Source organism: Pseudorca crassidens, chromosome 10 (assembly GCF_039906515.1).
Source record: "Pseudorca crassidens isolate mPseCra1 chromosome 10, mPseCra1.hap1, whole genome shotgun sequence".
In the NCBI taxonomy this organism is placed as follows: Eukaryota; Metazoa; Chordata; class Mammalia; order Artiodactyla; family Delphinidae; genus Pseudorca; species Pseudorca crassidens.
This window is the reverse complement of record NC_090305.1, coordinates 84,026,514-84,042,192: the sequence shown is the minus strand read 5'-3', so window position 1 is coordinate 84,042,192 and position 15,679 is coordinate 84,026,514. Positions and strand designations below refer to the sequence as shown.

Sequence of the window (15,679 nt, the reverse complement as noted above, 5' to 3'; positions counted from 1 at the left end):
GCTCTTTCGCCTCCTCGCTTCCAAGATGACCAAGAAAAGAAGGAACAATGGTCGTGCCAAAAAGGGCTGCGGCCACGTGCAGCCTATTCGCTGTACCAGCTGTGCCCGTTGTGTGCCCAAGGATAAGGCCATTAAGAAGTTCGTCATTCAGAACATCGTAGAGGCCACAGCCGTCAGGGACATTTCTGAAGCGAGTGTTTTTGACGCCTGTGTGCTTCCCAAGCTGTATGTGAAACTGCATTACTGCGTGATTTGTGCCATTCACAGCAAGGTAGTCAGGAATCGTTCTCGGGAAGCCCGGAAGGACCAAACACCTCCACCCCGATTTAGACCTGCGGGTGCTGCCCCACGACCTCCACCAAAGCCCACGTAAAGAGCTAAGTCCTTCAAGACTAAAGAAATACTGTTCCCTGGGAAGAAAATAAAGTAGAAATTATACTTCAAAAAAAAAGCTACACACACGTACTCTCCACCCACAAACTGTCTGCTCGCGGGACAGAATTCCAGGGCAGTGGGTTTTGGGAATTGGTCGCTTAAATAAATATGAGTCTCTGGATTATTTTCATTTTTTCTTTCAAAGAAATTTCCAAAGTGCATAGACTGGTGAAATCTGAAAAAGTTCTGTGAATTGCACCAATACCAGTGCCCCGGCTTTGATTTTGTACTGGAGTTTGGTAACATGTTACCATGGGAGGGAACTCCAAGAAGGGAACACAGGCGTCTCTGTATTATTTTTGCAACTTCCTGTGAATCTATAATTATTTCAAAATAGTTTTTAAGAAGTAACTTTGAAATTACTGGAGAAATTTGTACTGCAATATATCACTCAATAAGTACATTTGTTTAATATATAGTTTAATTTATGTAGAGAAATACAGGGTGCTATCGAGTGAATTGTGTCCCCGTCAAAATTCACATGTTGAAGCCCTAAGGGTATTTGGAGATGTGGCCTTTGGGAGGGAATTAGGTTTGTATGAGGTCATGAGGGTAGATCCCCCATGATGAGATTAGTGCCCTTATTAGAAGAAACCAGAGAGCTCGCTCTTGCTTTCTCCATCACATGAGGACACAGTGAGAAGGTGCCTGTCGGCAAGCCAGGAAAAGGGTTCTCACCAGAACCCAACCATGCTGGCACCCTGATCTTGGACTTCTAGCCTCCAGAACTGTGAGAAAATTAATTTCTGTTGCTTACGCTACCCAATATGCTATTTTTTTATAGCATCCCTAGCTAACTAAGACAAAGGGAGATGATTATTCATTTTTTGCATCCATTTGTTCATTGATTCATTACCCAGCAGTGATTACGTATTTTGATTGTCTCCTCTGGTCCTTGGGACATGAAACAAGGGGTCCAGTATGGTCATGGTACCCACAGAGAGCTTCCCTGGGCAGAGCAGGACTCTGAGGGAAAGTGCATCAGGAAGGATGGATCAAGGCCCTGAAGTGGGACAAGGCACATGGAACAAAAGGAATCCACCCTGGATGGAGCAGAGAGCAGAGGGTTGAGGGAGATGAAAAGCGGCCGAGGAGGCGGACAGGGGTCAGATAGCACAGGGCGTTTGGGGTCTGTGACTCCAGTCATGGGGTCACATGACTCCACGTCTTGATTTGCTTGGGACAGCCTCTGTATATATCCGTTGCCCTGGCATAATTTCCAGTGCACTCACTTTTACTTTTAGAAATGTCTGTCTTTGGATGATAGCAGTCCCCTTGCACGTGAGTCACGGTTTGGATTGCACCATGTCCTGAGGATGATGGGCAATCCTTTGCAGGGTTTTTAGCCAGAGTGTTAGGGTCTCATTTTTATTTTAGAACGACCTTCCGAGCTTCAGGGACTAGAGAATATTGCTGAAAGGAAAAACAAGATGACCTGAAGGTATGTGCTTAGTTCTCTACAAAGGAAGAAAAAAAAACATGGGGGAGGGAAGAGGACTGCCAGGGGCTTGATAACCTAATAGAATCTTTGTGCTAAACTTCAAGCCCATCACCTTAAGGTGGCAGTTAGGGTGGCCACACCCAGCCACCGCAGGGGTTTTATTGTTTACTTCCCACCCACCTCCACCTCCCCAGCCCTCCCAACCCCCATCTCCTAACCCCCTTCCTCTTCCAACCCTCTCACCTCCCATACTCACCCCTAGACAAAAATCCACCTGACAAAGGACAACCATGGAAGAGGGAGCAGGCAGCAAACAGGATTCACCGTGTGGGACCAGGTCCTTTATTGCCTTCGGATGCCTTGCTCTGTCTTTAGACCCGGAACTAAGGAGCTGGCAGCATTCCACGCGGACACCCACACTGTAGAGTCAAAACAGCTCTGTCCATCTCTGCACCTGAATTTCCCTCTGCATCATGGCCAGAATCCAATCTTTAGGATAGATGTATCACTGCTTGAAATTATTATTTTGAGCAGAGATTTCCTGCAGGGTTAAAAAATCAGACTTTCTCCCAGTTTCTCCTGTGCTTTCTAACATTAAGTAAAGGGCCTCTATCTCAAACAATGCTTTGCTTCCTTTGTTTCAGAACTTTCTAAAGATCAGTGACATTTCTCGAAGAGATTCTTCTTTCACTCCTTTTCCTCTTACCTCCCTCCCCAATCCCATTACCCTTTTTACTTGCCAGCCACGAGAGGTGTTATCTTTTGGTGATCTTTAAACTTAGCTCCCAATTGCTCTCTATAACCATATCCACAAACCCTGTTCTTACAGTACAGTATTTGTTACAGTACAATATTCCTTATTACACCAAGCACTATTAAAAACGAAACATGACTAACTTTCCATCTTTAATTTAAGATTAAATCTTTTCTTTTAGTGTAAAACTGAAGTGGTCCCTGTCTCTTTAAGTCAGATCAATCATCCCAAATGCGGACTGGAGTTGGTATTGGCACGATCCTGAAAAGAGAATTATTTCCCGACCTTGCCAGGGAAAGACAGCTTTCGGGCTATCTGCTAGAGAAGGTAATTTTGATGTAAACTGACATTTCTCAGATGCCCATCTTGGAAAGATTCAATGTGAAACCCCGAATTTCTGGCATCTGAAACCTCTTCCCAACTGCCAGCCCTGGGCAGAGATAAAAGAATGTGGATGAGCAGCAGGCAGATGGGATTACAACAAGAAGCCTTTTCTCTGAGCCCAGGGAGATGAGCTGGGGAAGGGGTCAGGGAGGGGGAGTGGGGGGAAGCAGCACTTTGCAGTGAGAGAATCAACAAAAAAGACACTTTCTTGGCTTTTCATTGAGAGGGCCCGTTTCCCCTGTTTTCCAGCCCATTTTGAGCACCATTCATTGAGAGGCTCCTTTCTTCTCAAGTCTTTTATCCCGGGATGCTGAGAGGTTTCCCGTGTCCTTCTCCCAGACAGGATTCTCCCACACTCCGGCACAGCCGCCAGCAGCCGCCCTGCGCAGCTCACCACTTGCTGGGTTCTGCTGCTTTCTAGTTGGCTTCAAAAACTGTTTTGCGTTGTTTCTTCTTACACTCTTAATACCAGACATTTAAAAGTTTGCAAAGATGATCTCAAAAAGTAGGGACAAATCAAGGGCTTTTTCCCCTTCTTTTTCTTGCTTCTTTTGCTGTTTGGGGGAGGATGCAGTAGGGTTGAGATAGGGAAAACTTGGTTTCATTCATTCTTGATCTATTTTATTTTCTTATATCTTTCACATCTGAGAATTGGAGTTATCTTTTTTTTTTCTTTAATACCGAACATCAAAAGGAAAGCCATCGAACACTCTCCTTCGCCGTCAGGTTTTTAAGATTTCTAATATGGACGTGGGCTTGACCAACAGGTCCAGGATGAATAATGACAACAGAAACTCCTTCCCTACATCCAGCTGCTTAAATGCAAGTCCCAGCTCCACTGCCTCCGAGCTGTGTAACCTTGCGCAAGTTACTTAACCTCCCTGTTTACTCCTTCAGTAAAATTGGGATAATAATAGCACATATCTCATAGCATTGTTGTGTGGATTAATTGAGGTACGGTCTACTAGATGCTCAATAAATATTCACTTTTATGTTCACTATATAACTATACCTTTATTTTTCATATATATGTATACCTATATGTGTGTGTGTATATATATATATACATATACAGCTTACATATTTCCTTCTGGGCAAAGACTGATTACCTTTCATTTTTCTAATAATTTTTCTAATAAACAGAAAGCTGGGTACCCTTGCATCCAAGGCCAGTTCACATCTTCATTTTAGCGTTTGCCCCTACCTGAGGCCCTTTGGCAGGAAAAGGCCCCAGACAGCAATGCCCATGGGACAGAATTCCAGGGCAATGGGTTTTGGGAATTGGTCGCTTAAATAAATATGAGTCTCCGGATTCTTTTTATTTTTTCTTTCAAAGGAATTTCCAGAGTAAAATTGGCTAGAAAAAAAAATCCCAAAGCCCCTGTACATACTTCTATCATTGCCCTGAAGAATGACGGGAGAGCCATGGGGGTGGGGGTGGGGGTGGGGGTGTCCGGTTCTACTGTCACCGGAGCCCTGGTCCCTTCCTCGGGATCCCAAAGTCATTCAAGGTCAGGTGGACCCCCAAGAGGCTTATGATCCTCCGCACCCAAATCCAAACACCCCTCTTGGCGGAGAATGGAGTGTCCCAATCCCTGCTCGTGGGTTTTCCAATGTCCCAATTTTATGCTTGTTGTTAGGACTTATAAAAGCTTACTGGGTTTGTTTTGAAGACAAGGGAAAAAATAACATTACGCTATTTTAAATGCCTGCAACTATTTCAAATATGACCCAAGGCAGTAAAAATGCCATATTTCCCAAACCACAAACCCCACTCCTTGTTAAAATCCAATTGCCATCTGAGTGTGGGATGAAGAGTCGGGATGCCAAGCCCTGAGTATCACACATGTGATCTTTCTTTGGGGGAAATCCTGTGAAGTACGGCTGTGTCCACAACTTTCATTTCTGCGTTTCACAGCCGAAGTTCCTAAAACTGCTGAAAAACCATACGCCAGAGGTACAGCTTCTAGACCCCACTACAGCTTGATCCAAAGGAACAGGGCTGGGTGGAGAATGAAAAGGGAATGCAAATCAGTTCTGAGAGCTCTCCTTTGAGATATCAGAGATGGCAGAACACAGGTCAGTGTAAAAGCGGCTCCCAGGGTTTTCCGGCTGTTTCCCTCTGGTGCTCAGAACACAAGGACAGCTTCTGGTTCATTTTAGGGTGAGCCATGCCAAACTCAGTGTCTGACACCGAGCGCCTAGCAGACCTTTGTTGAATGAATGACCTATTTAAAGAATGAGGCCTAAAAGGGAAACAGAACTGGCATAACTCGCTTTATTTTTACTCTGTGTAAGTGAGTGGACTGTTTTATGTTAACTGCATAGTTTAAAATTTAAACACAATATTTGTGCCTACATAAATAGTTGGAAAAGGTAAAATGTCATAACACTGGGTGTTTGTTATTAAAGTTGGAGCTTGCCTTTGGATTATGACAACTAGATTTAAAACAAGGAATGGATTGTTCCTTACTCTATGTACTCGAAATTTCAGTGTTTTGCAGCATCAAGTCTTTCTTTGGGATATAAGCAGATGGTGACAAAGGGTAGGTGTCTTGTGGAGAAATTGCATCTGAGCACTGCTGTTTCTGGGTGATTGAAGGTAGGGCAGAGAAAAGCTGACCCCAGACCCAGGATAGAGCGACTCTGATGACAAACCCATCCAACCTATGATGTCCCAGAGAAAAACCAGCCACTTCTCCCCAAGTTCCAGCAGTGCAAGATTTGAACGTGACTAGGCAGTTATCATAGAGAGCAGAGAGGTGACATTTTTCCCCTTGGCTTTTTAAAAATTGAGGTATAATTGACATACAAGATTATGTTAGTTTTGGGTGTCCAATACAATGGTTCAGTATTTTTAGATATTGCAAAATGATTACCACCATAAACCTAATTAACATCTGTCACCATACATAGTTACAGAATTGTTTTTTCTTACAATGAAGACTTTTAAGATCTTCTCTCTTAGCAACTTGCAAACATTCAATACGGTATCGTTAACTATATAGTTACCACGCAGTACATCACATCCCTGACTTCTTACTTTCTGGCTGGGAGTTTGTACCTTTTGACTCCCCTTGACTTTTTAATTAAAAAGTCAAGGATATGTGTACAGGAGTTGTATGACCTTTGTCTCAATATAAGAGGATAGCTTTCTCTCTCAGCCTCAGCACCTGCACCAAAACACACACACACACACACACACACATACACACACACACACACACACACACACACACACACACACACAGCGCCTCTCTAGTATCACCCCTGTGATTATCACAGAGCAATAAGGTTTGGGGGTGACACAGGTTGTCCTCCATTCTGGGGGGCCTGGAATTCTCAGAAAGCCCCCACTGTGTTTGTGGAGTCACATGCTACGTTATCATGGGCCTCTGGTTCACGAGCTGCCTCTGTGCTCACTGCCTATCAAGCGACATGGCTGAGATGTGCTATTTCCTTAACACTGAGAAAGTTCTATCGAGTCAAAACAGAAAACCAAATAACCCAAAAGTTCAAAGGGAAGAGACTTTCAGAAGAGTCAGACCAAGTTCAGATTCCAGCCCACCACTTGCGGCCTGTATGGATTTAGGCAAGTCACTTGCTCTTTTGAACCTCCCTCTATTGCCTCATAAGTAAAAATAGAAATAAGAGGACCTTCCCCATGGAGTTATGAGGCCTGGATGAGATCATCAGGTAAAGCCCTTGGCAAATTGCAAGGCACACAGGAAGGGCTCAATGAAGGTTTACAACAAATCCATCAGTAAGATGTATTCAACTAAACTTCAGGGTCTACCCCAGGATGGCAGCAGTGGAATTTTCTGCAAAAGCAGCATTGCAAAGGGAGGCGCCCAGCCTGCTTCCATCCAGGAGGAGGGGTTGATGATCTTCTGTCAACAATCAAACCCCGAGAAGAAAGTGCCTAATGCAACCTGCCCAAGGCTTCCTCTCCCGGCTCAGCTGGTTCCCAATTAACACCTTATTATTAGCTTGCACACCTGGGGTGTGACCTTATCCTCTACCAGCCAGCCTTTAACCCTGTCCTGGACTTCTCCTGTCAGGTGCGCCAAGCTGATTAAGAGTTTCCTCACTGGACGGATGAAACTGGGGAAAGGGCCAGATTCAGGAATTTTAGAACACTCAGTCTAGAATCCTTCACACTTCCTTTGACACGGGCCTTTTGGCAATCTGCTGAAGACCCCTTCTCAGAATAACGTTTTGAAATACATAAAACAAGATACATTGGATTATGAAAGACAAAAATGTATTAAGACACTGTTTATTTTTAAAAAGTTGTGATAAAATAATGCGTGAGCTTCTTTTCTTTTTTTTTTTTTGTGGTACGCGGGCCTCTCACTGCTGTGACCTCTCCCGTTGCGGAGCACAGGCTCCGGACGCGCAGGCTCAGCGGCCATGGCTCACGGGCCCAGCCGCCCCGCGGCACGTGGGATCTTCCCGGACCGGGGCACAAACCCATGTCCCCTGCATCGGCAGGCGGACTCTCAACCACTGCGCCACCAGGGAAGCCCTTCATGAGCTTCTTCAGTAACACGCTGAATAACATGATCTAGCAGCCAGTCCAGAAATCCATTATGATTCTGAAGGAGCAATGAGGGAAAATGCTATTTCAATACCCCAACCACAACTGTGATATGATCTGAAAAGTCCTGTCATTTCTACTGGTGGCAGAGTCACAAGAAGTACCACGTGAGTGTGGTTTGTTCCCTAAGTCATAAGGAGAGGAAATGTTCAATTTCAGTCAGAGGGGGTCAGAAATTAACACCCATGTTTTTCCCATCCAAGTTCATCCAGGTTAGGAACCCCTGACTGAGATGTTTCCAAACTTCCCTCTCTTTCAAGCCCTGGAACCAGGGCCAACCTTCCCACCAGGCATCGTAGGCTAAAGTAGCCTGAAGTGGTGCCATAGTAGCCTAAAGCCCAGGACTTCTTTAAGGGCGAGGAGAAATGTTGTGATTTTCATTGCTTTAGAGATCCATAGAAAAAAGAAGGTAATAAGAATGGCTATATGATAATGAATCCATCCATCTTTACACAACTGCAGTCTTAAGGATGATTTTTACTGTAGTTTTTAGGGAGGAGGGGGCCTGCAGAGGCCCAAGTGCCTAGGGCGCTTGGGAGTCATGATGCAGCCCTTCCTGGGAACTGGTGGTGTTTCCTCAGGACGCCCTGTCTTTGAAACTCGAAGTGGAAAACGAGCCATGCCGGGGAGATAAGTCATATTGTTGCTTTGGCAACCCCTCACCCACCTAATAGTGCCTGCTGGGAAGCTGTTTTCCCCCTGCAGGAGTTGTGTGGGTCCAAGTGTCCAGAAAGGTTCATCTTTTTCCCACTTCCTAGTGGGGTCACCCAGTTGTCCTCGTTTGCCTGGGACTTTCCCAGTGAACATTGAAAGTCCTGTGTCCCAGGAAACCCTCCGGTCCTGCGCAAACCAGGATAGCTTGTCACCCTACTTCCAAGGTCAACAGTCCAGGAAACTTCTGTGGCATAAATGGGATTATCTGCCGTGGGTCCCCCTTCCAGTCCCAGCTTCAGCGAGAGGAAAATGCAAACCCAAAAGACAATCAACAGCACTGAGCTTTTATATATGCACTGTCATATTCATGCCCCCAAGTAACCTATCTCCCCATCCCCAGATAAGCTGATTGCTTTAATACAAAAAATAATAAAAACGAAAAGGCCCGCAACCTCAACAAGAAGATAAGCCCTCCTGACGTATTTTCCCTTAGCTGAAAGCTAGGCAGGTACTGGTAAATTGTGTTTTCATATGATACAGGATGACATCAGTGCAGAAAAAGGAAAAAAATTTCCTCCACCCCCAGCCTCATCCCCAGGCCTTCTTTGCAAAAGTAGCCAACATGAACACTTTCTTATAGATCCCTTCCCAGAAAGATTCGGAGTCAGTCTCACATCAAGTTTGCCTAATTCCAAAGTCTGTATTTCTAACCACTTAACAGCCCAGCTCCACCATGTACTGGTTGGTTGGCTGGCAGTGGGTCACTTCTAGGTACTTTAGTTTCTGCCTCTGTATGGAACAGGGATAATGAGGAAACCTACCCAGAGGGATGGTCCATGTGAAATGCTTAGGAAAGTACTGAGTGGTCCATCAAGATTGTCAACGATCACAGCGGTAATGGTAATACAGTCATCGTTGCTGTTGCGTGTCTCTCGGCCTTTCTCTCCCCTTACGTCGGGTAGCCTGTGGCCCAGGAAAGTGGAATGATCCAGAACAGGACAGCGTGTAGCCTTTCTGGCAGGTGGATGGTGGGGAGTCATAGGGATTTATGCTTCGTCCTTGAAAGCAGTGAACCCACCATCCCTCGGTGTCCTCGGAGAGCCTGTGTATCGAGAGGCACATGGTTTCTTCTAGACCCATGCTGTCTATGTCCAGTATGGGAGGCACTAGCCACATGTGGCTATTTAAATTTAAGTTAAATTAAATTTCAGTGCCTTACTCGCACCAGCCACAGCCCAAGCGCTCCATCGCTGTATGTGGCCAGTGTCTACCATGTTGGACAACGCAGGTTCCAAACACGTCCACCGTTGCAGAACGTTCAGCTGGATAGTGCTGTTCTAGGGCCCTCCCTTGTCCTAGGACTTAGAAGTAGACACCACTCTAGGGTGGGGTGGGGGGACACGCAAAAGCCTCGTCGCTTCTGTTGTATTGTTTCAACCTCTGTAGAGAGGGTTCTACCCCAAGTCCGTGAACAGACTTCACGAGGTATATGAATAGAGGAGTCTATAATACACTGTTAGACATATTTCCGTCCTTCTTGAAGCACAAGTAGACAAAATACATTCCTACTTTGCTTCTTGCTTCTTCCAGGCCATAGCAATCACTTCTGTTAGCTCAGAGCCCACCTGCAACCTCCAGCCCCCAGAAGTTTCACGCATGTTGCCGTATGTGTGTTTATCCACATGTAGCTGCCTTTACACGTCCCCTGGTATTTGGTATGGACTCGTCCCTGGTCTGGTCTAAAACCATGGGACCCCCAGTCCCAGGCGCTGGTGCACAGGCCGGCTGTCTGGGGAAGACTCTCGATCCTCCTCTCTTGTGCTTTCGCTCAGGAAGTTCCATTGCTCATCTCTACCTCTCCTTCCTGCCTCCCTTCCCTCCTTTCTTCCCGAATTCAGTCTTTATTATGTGCCGGTGCTGGACTTCAAGAATTAAAAAATAAAAAGGCTTGGTCTCTGCACTCAAATAGTTTACAGACTAGGAGCAAAAAGGAAAAAAAAAAATGACGATGATAACAGTTGACATTTATTGGAAGATTTCTGTGTATCAGACTGTGCTAAATATGTTATAAATAGTTATATACATATACTAACCTCTTTAATCTTCACAGTAACCCCCTCAGATAGGTATTTTTATTATCCCCATTGTATAGAAGAGGAAACTGAGGCACAGAGAAGTTAAATAATGTACCTAATGTCACAAAGGTAATAAATGGTAGAACCAGAATTTGGACAAAGGAGCCTAGCTGGACGCCTGTGCTTTAACTACAACACCTACTACCCCTTTAATGTAGACCAAGAGCTCCTATCTGTGACTGACTTTACAACCCCAAGAAATATTTTCGGATGTAACAGTTTGGGAAGAGAAAGGTACTACTGGCATTAAGTGAGTAGAGGCCAGAGATGCTGCTACACATCCCGCAGTGCACAGGACAGCTGCACAGCAGAGAATGCTCCAGCCTGAAGCGTCAATAGTGCTGAAGTTGAGAAAACCTAACATAGACTAATCATTGAATATAAAGGATCTGATAAAGGGCTGTATGTGTGCATCCTTCAACAAAGAATTCAGAAATTGATTTTCCCGTTGTTATTATTATTTTCATTGGTTTCATTTTTATTAAAGAAGAGAATGAAAAGATTTTCAAGCATGTCTCTCAGATACGTGTAACCTGATCCCCCAAATCCAAGAACCCAAATGCTGTTACTTAAATATAAGACGTTGAGCAGTGAAAGAAGGTGGATTAACTGCTGGTCAGCCCTGTCCACTCCCGATGACCAGCCCCCACCGGGAGGTCGCAAACCCCGGGCCCCAGGTTTCCACGCACATCCTCCTGGTCCGGCACTTGCTGGGTCTCCTGAGCGCCCTTCTGTGCATCACCTTCGGAAATAATTATCCACTCTGGACCCATGCCAATGACATTCTCCCATGGCTGCTTGTTAGCAGAAGAGCATGGGGAGGCGGGCTGGGTGGCATCCGTCTCCCGTTCATCTCATCTGGGCTTCTGCGTCATCAGCAAATGGAGCTTCTTCTCAGGATGCCCACAGCTGCATTCCCAGCCCAGTCAGCCAAACATTCCTGGCCTCACCAGCAGGCTGACCATCCCATTTATAAGAAAAAGGGAAAGAGACAGTTTCCGGAAAGGGCTTGTCTGAAGGTTATCCTCCCTGACGCTGAGAAATGTCTGGAGAGTTCTATTTGGCTGCTGGCTCCAGGCCAGGGAATGGCAGTCAAGGCTGGATCCACCCATCAGCTTGAAGAATGCAAGTGAGGAAGATGGTCCTAGAGATGATACTGACAAACATTTCTCTAAGTATATTCCGTGGAGCACTCATTCAGGGAAATTTTAAAGATCTTAAGAGTAAGACTTTCTGTGTGCAGAAGAGTTTGGGAATCCCTGAGTTAAAGAGCGCTAGATGCGTAACTTTGCAGCAGGACTCTTCAGAGCCTTGAATATGTTCATGTGCATTTTGCATGTCTGACAGAGGAACATAGATAGCATGCAGTGTTTTCTCATATTATTTGACCATATGTCTTAGTTTGAATTCTCCCAAAAGCAATGACAAACACTTGAGTTCAGGTGAGTTGATTCCAGTGATGAAAAGCGAAGAAGTGGGGAGCACGAAACAGGGAAAGAACAAGATGCGTTAAGGAGCTGATTGCAATTATGAGCAGTTGGAACTCAGTGTTGCTGGAGAACATCTGAGGAACCATATAAAATGTGCCTCAAGATCGTCCCACTAAAGATCAAGGCTACTAGGGCTCCCTTTCCCTATTGGCTGATGTTGTCCAAGCGGGGTTAGAGGCCCTGCACTTCCTGGGTTGCACCTGCATACTGGCAGAGCAGCCCGCCACAGTTTTAGGGAAGGTTCTAAGGCAACAAAGCAAAGAGACACCGAGGGAAACACTTGACGTGGAACTCTGGCAACGTGCATGGAACTTTCCACACAGCTGCCCTGAGCTAAGGTGGGCCAGAGGGATGTGGTGTGACACACAAGTCTGCTCACCACAGAAGTCTTTATTTTCCTTCTAGAACAACTCAGATTGATACACATAGGAGGAAAGCTTGCTCTAACCTGATCCCTTTAAATGACAAGTGAGGGATAGAGATTCAGACGGAGTGGGACTTGTCCAGTGTATGTCACAATGTTCCAAGAGAGGCTTACTGTGTTTCTGACTCCTCATCTATAAAACTGGACTTTTTACAGCACCTTCCTCCACAGTGAATGCATGTATCATGTGCTTAGTACAGTGCCTGGCACCTAGTAATGGCTCAATAAAATTTGCCCCAAATTGAGAATGATCGTAGATAGATGATGTACTATCATCTTGCCACGCTCACACCATGGTTGTGGAAGGATGTGGTCCCTCAGTTCAGGAAGCCTACATTCTTAAAATGAACAAGGTCCCGAACCATTCCCCCAACCAATAGATTTAAATACCTGCACTGTGGTGGATTGTGCGAGTATAATGGTAAATAAAGTAGAAGTGGTCCCCTCCTCCATGGAGCTGACAGCCTGGTAGAGAAGAGAGGAATTAAACAGATAATCCAGTAACTAATGAATTATTGGGTTGGCCAAAAAATGCATTTGGGTTTTTCTTAGACCTTCCGGAAAAAAAAAACTCAAACTTTTTGGCCAACCCAATACTTCAGATATGATGGTTGTTTTAAAAGAGTATTATCTATGCTGTAAGTTTACCTTCTGCACAACCTTTGGCTCCACCTACACACATAAATGTCAGCCCAGCTGCATCCCCAGGGGTTGCTCGGGTGACACCAACCAAGTTAAAAATGAAGAACTGTGTCTCCATAACACCCACCATCCTAAGTCAGTTTGGTAAGAAAAAGAATTAAGCTTGTATCTGACATTATTGCCATCCCTCATCTTCCATCCTATACCCAAAGGAGAGTGGCTTGTCTTTTTCCCCTTTCTGGGACAATATCAGCAGGAAAAATAACAGAAGAGCCTGAGAAAAAAGTGTTGGCTCTTTCATGAAAATATTTAACATTATCATTACAATAGCTACCATTTGTTAAGCATCGGCTCACATGCCATTTCTTAGGGCACTTTCTCTATTATTCGTTTAACATTCAACAGTATTGTTTAAGTACCTACTAGCTGCCAGGCTCTAAACAAAACAGACAAAAATCTCTACCCTCTTGGGGCTCACAGTGTAGTTGGGGGAGGAAGACAGTACACATAGCAAGTAAGTAAATTAATGCTATGTTAGTGTATCAGGTAGCTTTTGCTGCATAACAAACCACCCCAAATCTCAATTGCTTAAGTCTGTAACCATTTCTGTATTTCCTGATTCTGTGGATCAGTGATTTAGGTTGGTTGCTTCTCTCAGCTGGGCTTGCTCACGGGTCTGGCTGGCTTGCAGCTAAGGGTTCAGTCATCTGGGGTCAGCTGAAGCAAACTAGCTCATTCTGGCACATGTGTCTCTTCCATCCCGCCTGCAGACTAGCCCCAGCAAGTTCTCATGGCTAGGCAGACATGCAAAGGGGAACATTCCAATTCTGCAAAAGGAAAAATGAAAAGGCACGCACACTTCTCAAGTCTCTGCTTGCATCCTAGTTACTAATATACCATTGACCAAAGAAAGTCACATGACAGAGCCCAGACTCAGTGAACAGGACCGCAAAGTGACAGGGCCAAAGATGCAGATTCAGGGAAGCCATTAGTTGGGACGATTACATAAATCACTTTGCCATAAGTGCTTCAGAAATAAAGGTATTAAGTGCTACAGAAACAAAGCAGGCTTAATGAGATAGAGAGTGCTGAGGCCTTGAAATTTTAAATAGGAAGATCAACGTAGTCCCCCTTGGGAAGATGACATTCGGGAAAGATTTGTTTCTTTGGGAATTACTATATACTAGCATCATTTCTAATTCTCACAATAAAAACACACATCATAAATTTTTACCCCCTCTTTACAAATGTAGAAATTGAAGCTCAGTGTGGTTAAGTAACCCCAAGATTTCATAACTAGTAAGTGGTTATAACATTAAATAGAACCCAAACCGGCATATGCCCAAAAAATGGTGGCTCAGGGACTGATTGGCTTACAAAATTGAAAAAGTCATCAAGAGATACATCAATAGAAAAATACATGGATAGAAAGTGTGTCTTTCAGTTACACTTGGAGTCAGGCCTCGGATTCTGTCACTAGGACCTCATTTATCTCTCTCTGTCTCTCTCTCTCTGTCTCTCTCTCTCTCTTCCTGAGCCAGCTTCCTCTGTTTGTTTCCACTCTTGGACAGTCTCCCCCGGGTGGCAGGATGGCCACCAGCAGTTTCTTCCAATGTCAAGTCCAGGAGGAAACAATGAGTCTCTTTTCTGGCAGTTCTCACAGAAGTTTAGAGATTCACTCCAGTTGGACCAGTTTTGATCCCCAGCATCACTGACCATTCGCAGTGGCCAGCAGAAACTGATGTGAAACTGCCTTATGCCCCACCCAGGGGTATGTACCCCACCCAGGAGGCAGACTGTCATATTGATAACTAGGCAACATGATAGGTGTTTGACAAGTGTAAGATGGACGAATGAATAAGTAAACAGACCTCAGTGGGAGCTTAGTAACTTGACATACGTGCATGTATAGTCTACACAAGCCTATCTTCTTACCAAATAATGTCTAAAACCCCTCACTTCTTTATAATAAATGATAGTAACTTTTATAGTGCCTTGCTCTACCCCAATACACACCTCCCACCTTTATGGATATCAAACAGCTGGACAAGAATTGTTGATTTAACTCTGCAGTGCACAGAAGTGGCTGATGGAGCACCTATGGCACAGAGAAGGCACTCACTTTATCTGGAGTCACACAGCAGGCCAGTCCTGGAGCCAGAAAACAGACAAGTCTGATTTCCAAAGGCAACCAAGCCATGGCAGAAACTCAATGTGTTCTCCTCTGAAGGATAAAACAAGTGACCTGTAGAAGAGCGTTCAGAAAAACCAAGGGTGAGATTCTCTAACAGAACTGCCAGTATGAAAAATTCTCCACCATCGTCCTAACGAAAGCCCTCTTATATGGGTAATATAAGTCCTCAACTGCTGTTCTGAGTCTCATCACTGATGGTTTCGCAGCATGTATCCTTTGAAAATTTGCGTCGCATTCATATATATATAATAAAATTTGAGATCATGATGTGACCCAGAGGGACATGTTATTCGGATTAACTCAGGTCAACAAGCATGCATTGAGCTCGTACATTGTGCCCGGAGCTGTGCTCTTCTGTGATAATACAGAGATACAGAAAGCTCAAGTGATCCATGAGAATCAGACACGTGCAGTGTCTAACCCTCAGCAGCATAGTCACAGCTGACGTTTATTGAACTCTATGTACTAGGCATTTTTCTAAGCATTTGACATACATTATCTCATATAAACCCCAGAACAACCCTGT

At 44.8% G+C, this 15,679-nt stretch overlaps 1 pseudogene; it reads left to right on the top strand.

Annotated features, from left to right (window-relative positions):
• On the top strand, window positions 1-451 carry LOC137233128 (small ribosomal subunit protein eS26 pseudogene; annotated as a pseudogene).
• Window positions 452-15,679: the final 15,228 nt, after the last annotated feature.